Here is a 14,583-nt window from a genome sequence, read left to right on the forward strand (position 1 = left end):
TACTATAAGGGGGCCTATATAAATGTGAAAGTATGTAAAGTCTACTATAATGGGGCCTTCTAATTCCCCCACAAGCTGCCATGAAGGGGGCTCTTAACAACCCCAAAAACTAGTATGAGGGGGGCGCCCAACTTCCCCAAACTTTGCAACAAGGTGGTTTTAAACCACCCTCATAAGTTGCTACAAGGGGTGTTGTAAGCTGTCCTTGTATGTTGCTATGAGGGGGATTTTAAATTGCCCACATAGGTCAATTTTTGAGGGGGTTTCAAATCGCCACCAAAAGTGATTTTTTTTAGGTGATTTACAACCAACCTTGAAAGATGACTTTTGAGGGCTATTTAAATCACCCTTGAAAATCACTTTTGTGGCTGGTTCATATCTCTTAAAAAAAAAATTGTTTGTCCTCACACCACCCTTAGTCTAGCCCACGTGAAGGGCCCTCATGCCTAATCGACCCAAATTTTGGGTCTTGACCCTGATGAAGCCAAGGAGAATTGAACCAAGACCTCATAACAGAGGGCCAATGACTTGGCAGATAGGCTTCAACCAACCATTTGGGCTACCCATCAATGCTATCTCTTCAAAAACCTTCCCTAAAATGATTGACATTTAGAGTTGATGCTTTGAAGGGAGGGGGGTTCTAAAAAATTCCACCCAAAAGTCAATTTTCAAGTTTGGAACCCCCCTTGAAAAGTGAAACATTTGGGGGCAGTTCATATCTCTTAAAAAACTGCCCCTAAAAGGCTTGAATTTTAGAGGTGATGCTTTTAGGGGCAGGGGTTAGGAGGTGTGATGGAGGTTTTAAAAAATTGCTGTTAATGTTAATATTTCTTTTAATTCCCACTTTTGGAGGCAGATTACGGACACGCCCCCCCCCAAAAAAAAAAGTATTTTTTTGTAGTAGTGGTAGTTATAATTTTTGTCTTAGAAGTCATTCTTTCTTAATGATTAACTATGCTTTGCTTCTTTCTAGGATATCCTCTCAAGCACATGTTTGAACGAATTCTCAAGTTCATTCTTCAAATTAATTTTATATTTATTTTTGAGATTTATACTTCTCTAATCTTTTGTAAGAAAAGGTCTTTCATTTTATACAGGGTAGGTGATTCCTTTAGTTAGCGCAAATGAATATCCTTCCCTCACTAGTAAAGGGATTTCCCTATAGAAAAGGAAAATGATTTACTTTCTTGAGAGAGATACAAGATTTTCCTTATCAACACCGATTGCATTATCAGCATATGCATCGTCAACATTACAAATAGCTGGTGAACTCTCTTTTTTAATCTTTGCCTGTACAGTAATCTTCTTGTTATTCCGAGGAAATCCTCGGCCTCTCCCCTTCGCATTAGCATTATGAGATATAACCTTAATTTCATTTGGTTTTTTCAAGAAATCAATCAAGGGTGATTCCTTACAGATATTAGACACATCTGATAAAACTGCACATTGTTTAAGGGGTTCAATAACAACACTGGATCCATAAATATTTGACTCCATTCCTACATGCTTTCCTTTTGGTTTAATTTGGGCCATGGAGGAGGTCAAAGGGGATTGTTCAACGTGGACTTTGCAACGCTTTCGCATGTAATGTGAACATTTGATGTCTAGGTTCCATTCATTCTTGTTTTGTAAATTTGTGAACAACACGACTTTACAACTTTGAATTTGTGTAAACCTAGTAGCAAAATTGAGAGATCCAGTCGCGAAATTTTACTAGTTATTGCAATCCACCCAAAGTTCAACTAGAATGCTCAAATGTTGAAGTGCATAGTGAATTAAAGTGTGTACTTCTCAAACTTTTTTCTAATCCAGAATAGTGGTTGAGTCATATGCTTTATTACTAAGCGATGATTGGTTTTAAAAAATAAATGGATATTTTTTTAATATAATGGTCACATCTTTGGCTTCCATATAATGAAAATACTAATCAAATTAAAATAACAAGCAAGAGGCATATGAAGCACATGATCAATAATTTGAATGATTCAAATGTGTTCATTGTGTTCTTTAATTATACACTTTTTAACTACTATTTTGACTCTCTTTTTTGGAAATTTATTGTTGAATGTTCACCTTTTTTAGATGTGTGTAATCAATCTAAGATCTTTCACTCAAATTAGCTTGCTGTAAATAATCTATATATTATGCAAGAACATGTACAAATTTATTTTCAAAATTAGTAAATTTAGATGTAAATTAGAATGTATGGTTTTTATTTTTTGATGGCTCTAAGTCGAGTTCATGTGAAAGGTCTAAATGCACTCTTAGAGATCTTAAAGGATACAAATATTTTATGTCTTGTCGCTTGGATTTCCCATGAACAAATAATGTCACTAAATATGAGGCTTTGATACAAGGTCTAAAAAAGGTGATAGATTTGGAAGTTAAATAGCTCCAACTGATAGGGATTTACAAATAGTTATCAAACATTTAGGAAACTCAATTCACTGTATTTTAATCACCTTAAGGATTATATAGATGACGCATGGATTATTATTTCTAATTTTGATACATTCAATATTAATTATGTACATTGTAGTCAAAATGCAAATGCAAATTTACTTTCAAACACAACTCCTATATTTATACCACTAGGAAAATTTTCTATGGACATGTTTTCTAATGAACAATTTTTTAGGCCTTCTATACCAAACAATATTACAAACTAGATATTTTTTGATGATGATGCCCCTATTTTAGAATTCCTCACATAGGGAGATACTTTTAGGGGATCACCATTGATGAAAATTGACATTGTGATCAAATTAATACATTGTCTCTAGATGCAAAACTAAAGAGTGAGAACTTATTTCTTAAATATGTGGTTCGAATGGAGAAGTATCATGACTCGGAAGATAAGTTCAAGGGGGAAAAAAACTATAAATCCAATACCTACGCAATGCAATATCACGTAATGAATATCTATAACTAATAATACCCACAAAATATTAATCTAGGTATTATATACATGCCTGTTGAGAGGGCTACATTTTTTCATTTCCTCAAGGAATATACAGATTTTTTTCTCCTAGAATTACACTGATTCAAAGATCCATGACACTAATATCATTCAGTATGTGATATAATTCAACAATTATATGATCCTATTCAGCATACATTCTTAGATAGGTATTCAACAATATAATAACAAATGAAAATGAAACTCAACAGGTTTTTCGAGAAAAAAATAATATTTTTCATTCATCATGTGCTAGAATTCTTTTAGCATGCAATGTTGTTATGCTCTTGTATTTGTGCTAGAAGGAAATCTAGCACACATTACATTTATTGTACCTTGCAATGTTGTTATTGATAAGATGATTATATTTGCGATAGAAGAAAATATATTGTGTGTTAAATTTACTTTACGTTGGAATGTTGTTGTCGGCAATATAATTGTGGTTGTACTAAAAGTAAATCTAACATGTGTTTAATTTATTTAATCCTACAATTTTGTTATGTGCTAGTTGTTGTGCTAGAAGAAAATATAGCACATTCTAGATTTGTTTTGCCCTGCAGCGTTGTTGGAACCATGCTCGTGTTTATGTTAGAATTATGTCTAACAAGCACTAGATATGTTTAAGCTATAATGTTGTTATGTTATTATTTGTGCTAAAGGAAATCTAACACTTGTAAGATTTGTTTCATCTTACAATGTTGTTATTAGGAATACACTTGAGTTCATTATAGAATGAAATCTAGCATGTGTTAGATTTCCTTTGCTTGATAATGTTGTTGTTGGAAATATGCTTGTATTTTTGCTAAAAGTAAATATAACACATGTTAGATTTTTTTCACCGTACATTGTTTTTATGTGCTTGTGTTTGAGCTAGAAGGAGATTTAGCACGCACTATATTTCTTTCAAAATGCAATGTTGTGGTTTAAAATTAAGTTGTTTGTGCTAGAAAGAAACATTATAGAATTCTTTGACCTTGAAATGTTATTGGAATTTTAAATGTGATTGCGTTAGAAGGAAATTTGGCACATGTTAGATTTCTTTATTGCAATGTCGTTATTGACAATAAACTTCATTTTGTGCTAGAACTAAATTTAGTATGTGTAATATTTATTTAACCCTACAATGTTGTTATGTTCCTGTGTTTGTGCTAGAAGGAAATCTAGCACAGGAGATTTGTTTCATCTTGTAATGTGCTTGTGTGTGTTAGAAAGAAATGTAGCATGCATTAGATTTCCTTGCCCTGTAATGTCATTATTGTCAACATGGTTGTGTTTGTGTTAGAAGTAAATGTATCATGTGCTATAATTCGTTCATGTTACAATGTTTTTGTCTGCTTTTGTTTATACAAGAAGGAAATCGAAAACACATTAGATTTCTTTCACCTTGCAATGTTGTTATTGGAAATGTGCTTATCTTTGGGCTAGAAGGAAATCTTGCATGCGCTAGATTTATTTTACAATGAAATGTTATTGTTGGAAATATGGTTGCTTGTGCTAGAAGGAATTTAGCATGTGTTTTGTTTCCTTTAGCTTGCAATCTACTTGTGTTTGTTATAGAATGAATCCAACATGCACTAGACTTCTTTAGTCCTACAATGTTGTTATGTGCTTGTGTTTGTGCTAGAAGAAAATATAGTATGTGTTAGATTTCTTTCAAATTGAAATGTGCTTGTGTTTGTGTTTGAAGAAAATTTAGCATAGGATAGATTTTTTATACTCTACAATGTTGTTGTTAGCAACGAGCTTGTATTTTTTGTAGACATAAATTTAACACATGCTAGATTTCTCACTCTACAATGTTTCTATGTGCTTGTGTTTGTGCTAAAAGGAAATCTAACACATGTTAGATTTCTTTTACCTTGCAATGTTGTTATTGCTAACATGTTTTTGTTTGGGCTAATATGAAATCTAGCTTGTGCTAGATATGTTTTGTCCTGTAATGTTGTCATTGGAAATATTTATATGTCTGTTTTGGAAGTAAATATATTGGAATTTTTTCTCACCTTACAATGTTGTTATGTGATTATGTTTGCATTAGAAGGAAATATAACATGTGTTAGATTTTCCTTTACCCTGCTGTAATGATGTTGTTCACAACATATTTGTGTTTGTGCTAGAAGCAAATCTAGCACATGTTAGATTTCTTTCACCTACCAATGCTGATATGAGATTTTTTTTTTTGTCCTCCAGAAGGAAGTGTGCAATGCTTAAATTTATGTCACTTTCCAATGTTTTTATTGGCAATGTGCTTGTATTTGTACTAGAAATAAATCTAGCATGTCCTACATTTAATTTTCTTTGCAATATTCTCGTTGGAAACATGTTCGTATTTTTGCTAAAAGTAATTCTAGCACATGCTAGATTTATTTCACCCTACAATGTGTTTTTTTATGCTAAAATGAAATTTAACTTACGATATATTTATTTCACCTTGCAATGTTTTTATTGGCAATGTGCTTGTGTTTGTGATAGAGGGTAATATAGAATGGTTTTTTTCACAATGCAATGTTGTTGTTGGAAACATGCTTATGTTTGTACATATTCCATATGAAGGGCCTTATAATCATTTGAGGGTTTAACATTTTCTATATTGTAACAATAGTTTATGTAGGCATGGACTAAAACCTCATTGTCTCTAAAAGGCAATGTCAAATTACATAAGCATGGAGATGTCTGAAGAAAGATTATTATTGTAGTGTTTTTATTGACAATGTTTTTGTGTTTGAGATAGAAGGAAATTTAGCATGCACTACATTTACTTTACAATGCAATTTTGTTGTCGGCAATCTTCTTTTATGCGATAGAAGGGAGTCTAGCATGTGTTGCATTTCCATTTTCTTGGCAATATTTTTAATGACAATGTGCTTGTGTTTGTGCTAGAAGGAAAATTAGCTTGTGCTAGATTTCTTTTAGTTTGCAATGTTTTCCTTGGAAATACGCATGTGTTCGTGCTCAAAATAATTCTAGCATGTGCTAGATTTATTTCACCATACAATGTTTTTATTGGCAATATCCATGTGTTTGTGCAAAAAAGAAATATAGGATACAAATATTTATTTTTCTTTGCAACATTCTTGTTGGCAACATGCTTGTGTTTTTGCTAGAAGTAATTCTATCACATTCTCTATTTCTTTCACCTTGCAATGTTGTTATGTGTTTTTATTTGTGCTAAACGAAGATCTAGAAGAAAATCTAATAATTTCCATAGTTAATGTTCTTTCATTGTGGATTCAAGGTGTGCAACAACTGGGTCAGACTCAGGTGATGAAACAACCATCACAGTCGAAGCGAAACTTGGAACATAGGGAACCTAGGGTTTAGCACTGTTTTGGACAGGTTCTCCAACAGTTCTGGCAGCGCACAGAGACCGATTAGTTGATCTCCTTCTCAGAGGCCGTGTACTGGCCCGACAAATGACAGACGGGGGGTCCACTGGGACCCCATCTTACAGAGAAATAGTCATGCAGAAACACACAACTCATGAAGGTTTTAATATCTCTGGGTATGAAGCCCGAAAAGACAGCTCGGGGACAAGCCGTGGAAGAGCAACCCAGGGGCAGAAAGATCCAAATCACGGATCAGAGATGCCAGGAAAAGTCAGTAACAGGCAGGAGAAGCACGGAAACAAACCAAACGCAGGCCAAAACAGCTCAGGCCCAATAATAGCCCCGTCAGATGAAGAAAAGGAACAAAGGGAGGGAAAACGCCCCATAGAAGACGAGGATAAAACGGAAGCTCCCAACCTCAGCCCTGAAAATACCCAGCAAGGAGTCTGCAAACCCAAAAAAAAGGAAGCCCTCCGTGTGGTTTTCTCAGATCCAGATATTCAGGCCTACAGAGACCACATGATGGAGCATGCAATCATCTGTAAGTTTATGGGTCTGTGGCCATCAGAAAGAGCTCTTTGCCAATGGATCAAACAGCACTGGCGACCAAAAGGTGATGTCAAACTTCATCTCGGAGCTAAGGGTTTTTTTACTGTTGTCTTTTCTAACCTAGAAGACAAGGATAGGATCTTCGATGGAGGGCCTTACTTCCTTTCATCAGCAGGCCTCTACATGAGGCCTTGGAAAGCAAACTTCGTACCTGAAAAGGAAACTTTCACCCAAGTCCCTGTGTGGATCCGCCTCTTCTCTTTACCTATCGATTACTGGGGCTTAGCAACTCTAAAGTGCATAGGAGACCGACTTGGCACCTTCATTAAAGCCTCGGAGGCAACTATGCAAAGGAAGTACACTTCCTGTGCCAGGATCTGCGTTGAAATGGATGTCTCAGGTGCCCTACATGAAGGACTGTGGCTAGAGTTCAGAGATGAAGATTACTTTCAACCTATCGACTACGAACAGATCCCCTTCCGATGTAGGAAATGCCATGAACACGGTCACCTCGTAAGGGAATGCCCATTAATCAAACCTGTTGAAGAAGCCAAGCCTGAGCAGCCGGCCCAGAACCGGGAGGTTTTCAAAAAACCAAAATCACGACAAAGGGCCTACAGGAAAAGAGTAAACAAAGCAGTGACAGATCCCAGCATAACTCTTAACCCCTTCAGCATTCTGGACTCAGAAGCAGACTCGGAAGGTAACAACAAAGAGATAAGGCTACCAGAAGATCCTCAAAAAAATAAGACAGACCACAGATCAACGGATGCAGAGGAAACCACCGAAAACGCAGCAATACAAACACATGAAATAACAGATGAATGAGATGAAGACACATATATGCTAACAAGCGATGGGGAAGACCTGGAACTCAATGAAGTTCTAGAAAAAGAAGGGGTAAACCTGTCAGAAATGGAAAAACACTGGAGAACACAAGGGCTGGAAAATATCCCGGAGGAAGAAATAAAGAAGATCAGCGACCTCTTCATAGCAAGACAACAAGCGGCGCTAGACAAGCAAAAGAAAAGATTAGGAATCATGAAAAGCACAGGTAACCAATCCAAAAGTCTTTTTCTTCATTCATTAGGATGGAAGCAAAACAAAAAAAGAGGCCGAAGGACGAATGGAGAGGTTCTTCATGATTTGGGTATCTTTATGATCAATTCAGGCAAAATGAAGGATTTACATGCCTTCCTGTCCTACCAATAACCTCATCATTATCAATGAAAATCATCTCCTGGAATACAAGAGGGCTCAACATCCAAGTCAAACAACGACTTCTCAAGAGGAAGTTACAACAGGAAAAACCAGATATTATGCTCATTCAGGAAACAAAATGTGCCACTGATCAGCTGGAGAACATCACCAAAAAGCTAGGAAAATCTATCAAATACATAGACTCAGCCAGCCACGGATGGGAAGGAGGCATTGCAACCCTCTGGGATTCCAGAGTCATTGAAATCACCTCTATGGAAGCTACCAGATCATACATTTCCACAGAATTTCAACTAACAGGTAACTTTGAAACCTACCTCTGTATAAATGTCTATGGGCCTCAGCGTTTAGAAGATAAAACTTCGTTCCTCAACTCCTTAATGAAGTTAAAGCTAAGACACCAACATTCAAAGATCATAATGGGAGGGGATTTCAACATGATTACCACCCTCCTGGAAAAAAAAGGAGGCCTCCGGCGACTAAATAGAGACTCAGAACTCTTTGTTGACTTCATGGAATCAGCCCAACTGGTCGACATCCCCCCAAAAAATGGGCTCTTCACTTGGAACAACCGAAGAGGAGGGGAACACCGGATAGCCTCTCGTCTTGACCATTTTTTGATCTCAGAAAACATCTTGCTAGAAGGAACAACAGTTGACTCTGATATCCTCCCCTGTGGGGGATCAGACCACTGGCCCATCGCCCTGGAAGCTGCTTTTCTTGAGACCCCCAAAAACAGGCCATTCAGATTTGAGAAATTCTGGCTAACGCACCCAAACTTTTCTGATCTGGTGAAGAAATGGTGGGAAGAACCCAGAAATATAAGGGGAACCAAAATGTTTAAACTCCAATCCAAACTAAAACACATCAAACTCAAAATCAAGGAATGGAATGCTTCCGAGTTTGGTAATATTTTCCAGGAAAAGCACAAGATAGAAGACAGCCTAAGTCAAATACATAAGGACTGGGCTTCAGGGATTAATAGGGAGGACTCAAATGAACAGGAAAAGATACTAATGCAGAAATGGCAGCTCCGCTGCCAACAGGAAGAAATCCTTTGGAAACAAAAGTCTCGTATCCAATGGTTGAAGGAGGGAGAGCAAAATACAAAGTTCTTCCATAGATCAACGATGGATTACAGGGGGGCTAACAAAATTCTGAAGCTGACCAATGCTTCTGGAGAAGTCATTCAAAATCATAATGAGATTTCAACTTTGCTTACTAGTCATTTTAAGCAAATTGCCCAGGAATCTCAAGAAGATCGATCGGAAGCGAGAGAGGAAATAATTCAGGCCATTCCCCAAATCATTACTCCAGCACAAAATGCCTCTCTGTTAAGAAAAATCTCAATGGAGGAGGTGGAGGAGGCTGTTAAAGGCATGCCAAATGATAAAGCTCCGGGCCCTGATGGTTTTACTATAAACTTCTACAAAGCCTGTTGGCAAACAGTCAAAACAGAGGTCTGGGAAGTAGTTGAAGATTCACGACGATCAGGCTCAATTCTTAAAGGCCTAAATTCTACTTTCCTAGCCCTTATTCCCAAAGAAGAAGAAGCCCTAACTCCAGAAAAGTTCAGGCCCATAGCTCTGTGCAACGTGATTTATAAAATCATCTCTAAAGTCATCGCTAACAGGCTAAAACCTATCCTCCCTGACATCATCTCGGAGGAGCAGTCAGGATTCGTGGAAGGCAGACAAATTCTGGACAATATCCTCTTGGCGCAGGAGATGATACATACTTTGCAGTCCAGGAAAATCCCCGGTATGATGATCCAGCTCGACCTTTCAAAAGCCTTCGACAAAGTGAATTGGAACTACCTGGAGGCCACTTTAATGGCTTTTGGTTTTGATAACAGGTGGACCAAATGGATTCTCGCTCTTATCAAGTCAACAAATTTCTCTATTTTAGTTAATGGTTCCCCCTCGGCCACCTTCTCTCCTTCCAGAGGCATAAGGCAAGGAGACCCACTGTCCCCCTTCCTTTTTGTGATCCTCATGGAAGGGCTTAGCAGATATATTCACAGAGCCAAAGCAGAAGGGAAAATCAATGGTTTGCGCCCTCTCCCCTCCACCCCTGCAACTACTCACCAGCAATTCGCAGATGATACTATGCTGCATGGATCTCCAACTGTCAAAGAAGCCAAGGCTTACAAGTCTATCTTATCTCTTTTCAGCAAGGCATCAGGTATGGACATAAACCATTCCAAATCGACAATTTTTTTCTTTAACACCCATGTTTCTATTCAAAGTCATCTTACCAGCATCCTAGGCTTTAGAAATGGCTCTTTGCCCTCGAAATATCTGGGAGCCCCGCTCACCACCAAGCCCTGGCAAAAGGTTCATTGGGAAAGGCTCATAGCAAACATGGAAAAACGATGCAACCATTGGACCCACAGGGCACTCAACTTTGCAGGGCGCCTTGTTTTAACTAAAGCCATCCTGCAGGCCATACCTCAGTACATGCTTTCTATCCTCCCGGCGCCAAAAGCCATCCTGCAGAAAATTCGATCCATCCAAAGATCCTTTTTATGGAGTGGCAGCGCAGAGAAGAGGAAATGGGCTCTAGTGGCCTGGGAAAAGATCTGCAAATCGAAACTTGCTGGAGGGTTAAACCTAATAGACCCAGATATTAGCAACAAAACTGGGGGAGCCAAACTATGGTGGCGCTGGCTGAAAGAGACAAACCTCCCCTGGGCCAGACACTGGAAGGCGAAATATACTCCTCACTGCAGAAACCAAGACCTCATAAGACTCCAAGAATTACCGGAAGGCTCTCCAATCTGGAACCTAGCAAAAAGAAACCGTAACCTAATTCAGGACCACAGCTTCTGGGAGATCCGAAATGGGGAATCAGCCCTCTTCTGGGAAGATGCCTGGCAACAGCATCCAAAGCTTGAAAGCCCAGACCTTGCAGATTACAAAGCAAACTGTCATAACAGAGGCAAATTCACCGTTCATCATTACTGGACCCCCAATGGCATTGACCAAGATTGGAGAGAATGGACCCTTCCAGATACCGAAAACCCTAATGAGGAAAATAATAGCATACAAGACCTGATTAAAGTCCTTCACAAACGGAAAATTAGGATAACCACGGAGGCGGACAAGCTGAGGTGGGGTATGAAGGGCAATGGCAACTTCACTCTTAAAGAAGCCAGAGAGCAGTTGGAACTCACAGAGCAGGGGGAGACAGCCCCTTGGTTCACCAAGGTTTGGGATCCCTTATTCTGGCCAAAAATTCAAACTTTTCTATGGCTCCTTATGAGGCGCAAGACGCTCACCTGGGAGAACCTGCGAAAAAAAGGCTTTGAAGGCCCCTCTTTTTGCCCTATGTGTAATCAAGCAGAAGAAACTATGAATCATTTGTTCAATACATGCGATTGGGCTAACCACATCTGGCAAGGGATTGAAAACATCATGCAGCAAAACAGAAGAGACATGGACTCCATCCAAAACACAATCACCAATTGGCCAAGTAACTACTCGGAGAACCCTCAAATCAATAGCATATGGAAAGTTCTGCCTGGTTTTATCACTTGGACAATATGGAAAGAAAGGAACAGAAGAATTTTCCAAAGCGAACACAGGAATATAGAGCACCTGAGAATTACCTTAATGGAGAATATCCGCCAATTGATTCTGGTAAAAAGCAAAGTAGACCCTTCCATCCAAATTTCTGCGGATGACCAGAGAATCCTGAAGGCCTTCAATATCAGCTACGACCAAAGCCAAAAGCCCCAAGCTAAACAGCAGAACATTAACAACACTCCCACGGATTGGACTCGGCCTCCTGAGGGCTTCCTGAAACTGAATTTTGATGGCGCTTCGCGAGGTAACCCGGGACCAGCTGGCATAGGAGGCCTCATTCGAAACCAGAGAGGTGAAATAATCCATATCTACAGTCAAGCGCTGGGCGAGGCCACTAACAATGAAATGGAATTCGCTGCAATGGAAAAAGGCTTAACAATTCTTCAAAGAAACCAGGCAGAAAATGCAGTAATCGAGGGTGACTCTGAGGTTGCCATTCTGGTGGCAAGGAAAATCTATGGGGGAACGCTGGCCAGCAAGGCTACCAAGCACTGGCGCCTAGCTATGGTCACAGAGAGCATAGGGAAACTGCTCGGGAAAATGAAAGGTCTCGTCTTCCAGTCGGTAAGAAGGCAGGCTAATTCGGTTGCCGACCACTTGGCAAACCATGGGATCGAGAACCCAAACGGAACGGTGGACAGCTGTTGGCATCAGGTTGAGAGTAATCAATTAAAAGAACGGTGCTCTCACCTCGCACGAATAGATTTGGTGGCAGCTGACAAGGCAGAATGCCAGACCGCCTAATTCTCCACCATAAAAGTATGGATTGGTCGACGGGACGAGAGCCATCAATACACAGCAAGCTCAGAAGGACAACAGGCCTGAGGGGAATAATGGGCACCGCAGGACACAGTCAATTGTACACTAACATGATCTAGAGTGACATAAGCCGCCGCAGATCCTCAGGACAGAGGGACACTTGGCACTTTCAGATCTGTGCAGGAGGAGGTGATAGAAAACATTCTCAATCATCTCAATTCCCCTCCACAACTCCGAATCGCAGCATTTATGTTGATCGGACATGCAATTTGCATGTCGCGATCCGCTCCACCGCCCAAAATCTTCCCGCTATCATCTATATATCCACCCTTGTTCTCCTTTGGAGCATCAACGTTTCGGTGCTCAACATCCAGAGACCATCGAATTGTATTTTCACTCAGGCAAGCAAGGCAAGCAACAATCAAGAGAGTGCTCCCATGGCGGGAGAAGGATGCCGCAACCAATCTGCCAACAACGACCTGCGGCTTGCAAGGGAAATGTTCGAGCGGAGAACGTCTGAAAGGAACAAACGAAAAATTATAGACCTGGAGGCCTCTGCTCAGGAGGAAGAGAGTAAACTTGCTGACCATCAGTTAAGCCAGGAAGCTAACTGGCTGCAAGATCCGGGGACGACCAGCACTTGGGCGACTCAATTCGTCCGCACCCAAGCTGAAGAATGGTGCATGAAGACCATCCTGGCTAAGGCCATGGATGTCCAAGCGGAGCAGGCTGAGCAATTGAGAACTCTTCAGCAGTTCGCAGCCACAATGACAAAGGAGCATATGGTGGTGGTTCAAAGCAGTGAATTCAAACTCACTGCTCTGCATGAGGAGGTAGATACCATAAGCAGGCAGCTCACTGTCCTGATCAAGATGCTCAGGAAAAACATAGAGCCAGACAGTAAGCCTCCAGAGCCGCACCAGGGTGGTCCGTCAAAGGGTAACTAGGACAATGCACTCAACGGCAAAGAGTTTCACACAGTGTCGGACTCCTCAAACAAATTCTGATCAGTCTTCCCTGTCCCTCAGTTGGACTTTGTTATGTATGTTCTGTTTTCATTCTCTCAGTTATGTGCTCGCCAGTTTTTGGCCTAAGTCGCCCGTGCGGTGTACCTTTCGACAGCACTTTGTTTCTCTGTTTCTATCATTTTCAAACAGTTATTAGCTGGTAAGGCCTGTTTCATAGCGGCCAGTCATCTGCCTCGGCAAAATTTTTGTACTATATGCTACTTTTGTTAATATCAAAGCTTATTTATACAAAAAAAAATGTTCTTTCATTGTGTTTTGATTTATGGCTTCTAAAGCAAGCTAAGAATATACATGACTATAAAAGATAAATTTTCTGTAAATATGATGTTGTTGTAGTCTCTATAATTTTATTTATATATTCACAATGTAATGTTTTTTGCAAATATGTTTATGCTCGTGCTAGAAGGAAAGCTAGTAGGTGATAACTTGCCTATAGTCACGATTAAAAGAACATAATAAATTGTTTGGGGGTTCCCTTTTTCTAATCAACACCATGATTAGCTATTATTGTGAGTTCTACACTTGTTATTATTATTGTTCATTTCTGTTACACATATAATGATGCGATTAGTTATAGTATTTATAAATTCATACTTTCTTCAATAATTCGAAACTATGTTAATGATTTTTTACTTTTTTATTTATTTATTATTATCAGAAACCATAGACTATGAAGCTAGTGAGAATTCAAAGGAAGCATCCAAGGAAAAAGGATGTTCAAGAAACATGCACCAAAATATCTAAATCGTATGACAATTTTATAATTAGTTTATACTTTTTTAGAATGGTTAGACATTATGCTAATAAATGGTTGTTGGTTAGCTTATATTTCTTATTTTATCAGGTCGATGATGAAATGTTGTGCACCTTCTTCGAGTGTCCAATTAGAATTTTTTTCTGATAAAAAAATTCTCTTATATCTTGATCAAACTATTTGGGATAAATGGTACATTGTTTTTAACAATTACCAACTACGAACATTAAAGTTTTCTCCAAGTGAACCTGATTTTGAGAACTACAAGAGAAATAATTTACACAATTTAACAACATGTACTCTTCGTCCCATCAGGGATTAACCATGGAAGAAATTTCTTCTGTAGCAGATAAGCTATGAGATGAAACCATTTGGTTATTTATTGCACTTAATGATCCAACAA

This window comes from Pinus tabuliformis, chromosome 1_2 (genome assembly GCF_031772625.1).
Source record: "Pinus tabuliformis cultivar Carrire ecotype Pingquan chromosome 1_2, CPIR1, whole genome shotgun sequence".
Taxonomy (NCBI): domain Eukaryota; kingdom Viridiplantae; phylum Streptophyta; class Pinopsida; order Pinales; family Pinaceae; genus Pinus; species Pinus tabuliformis.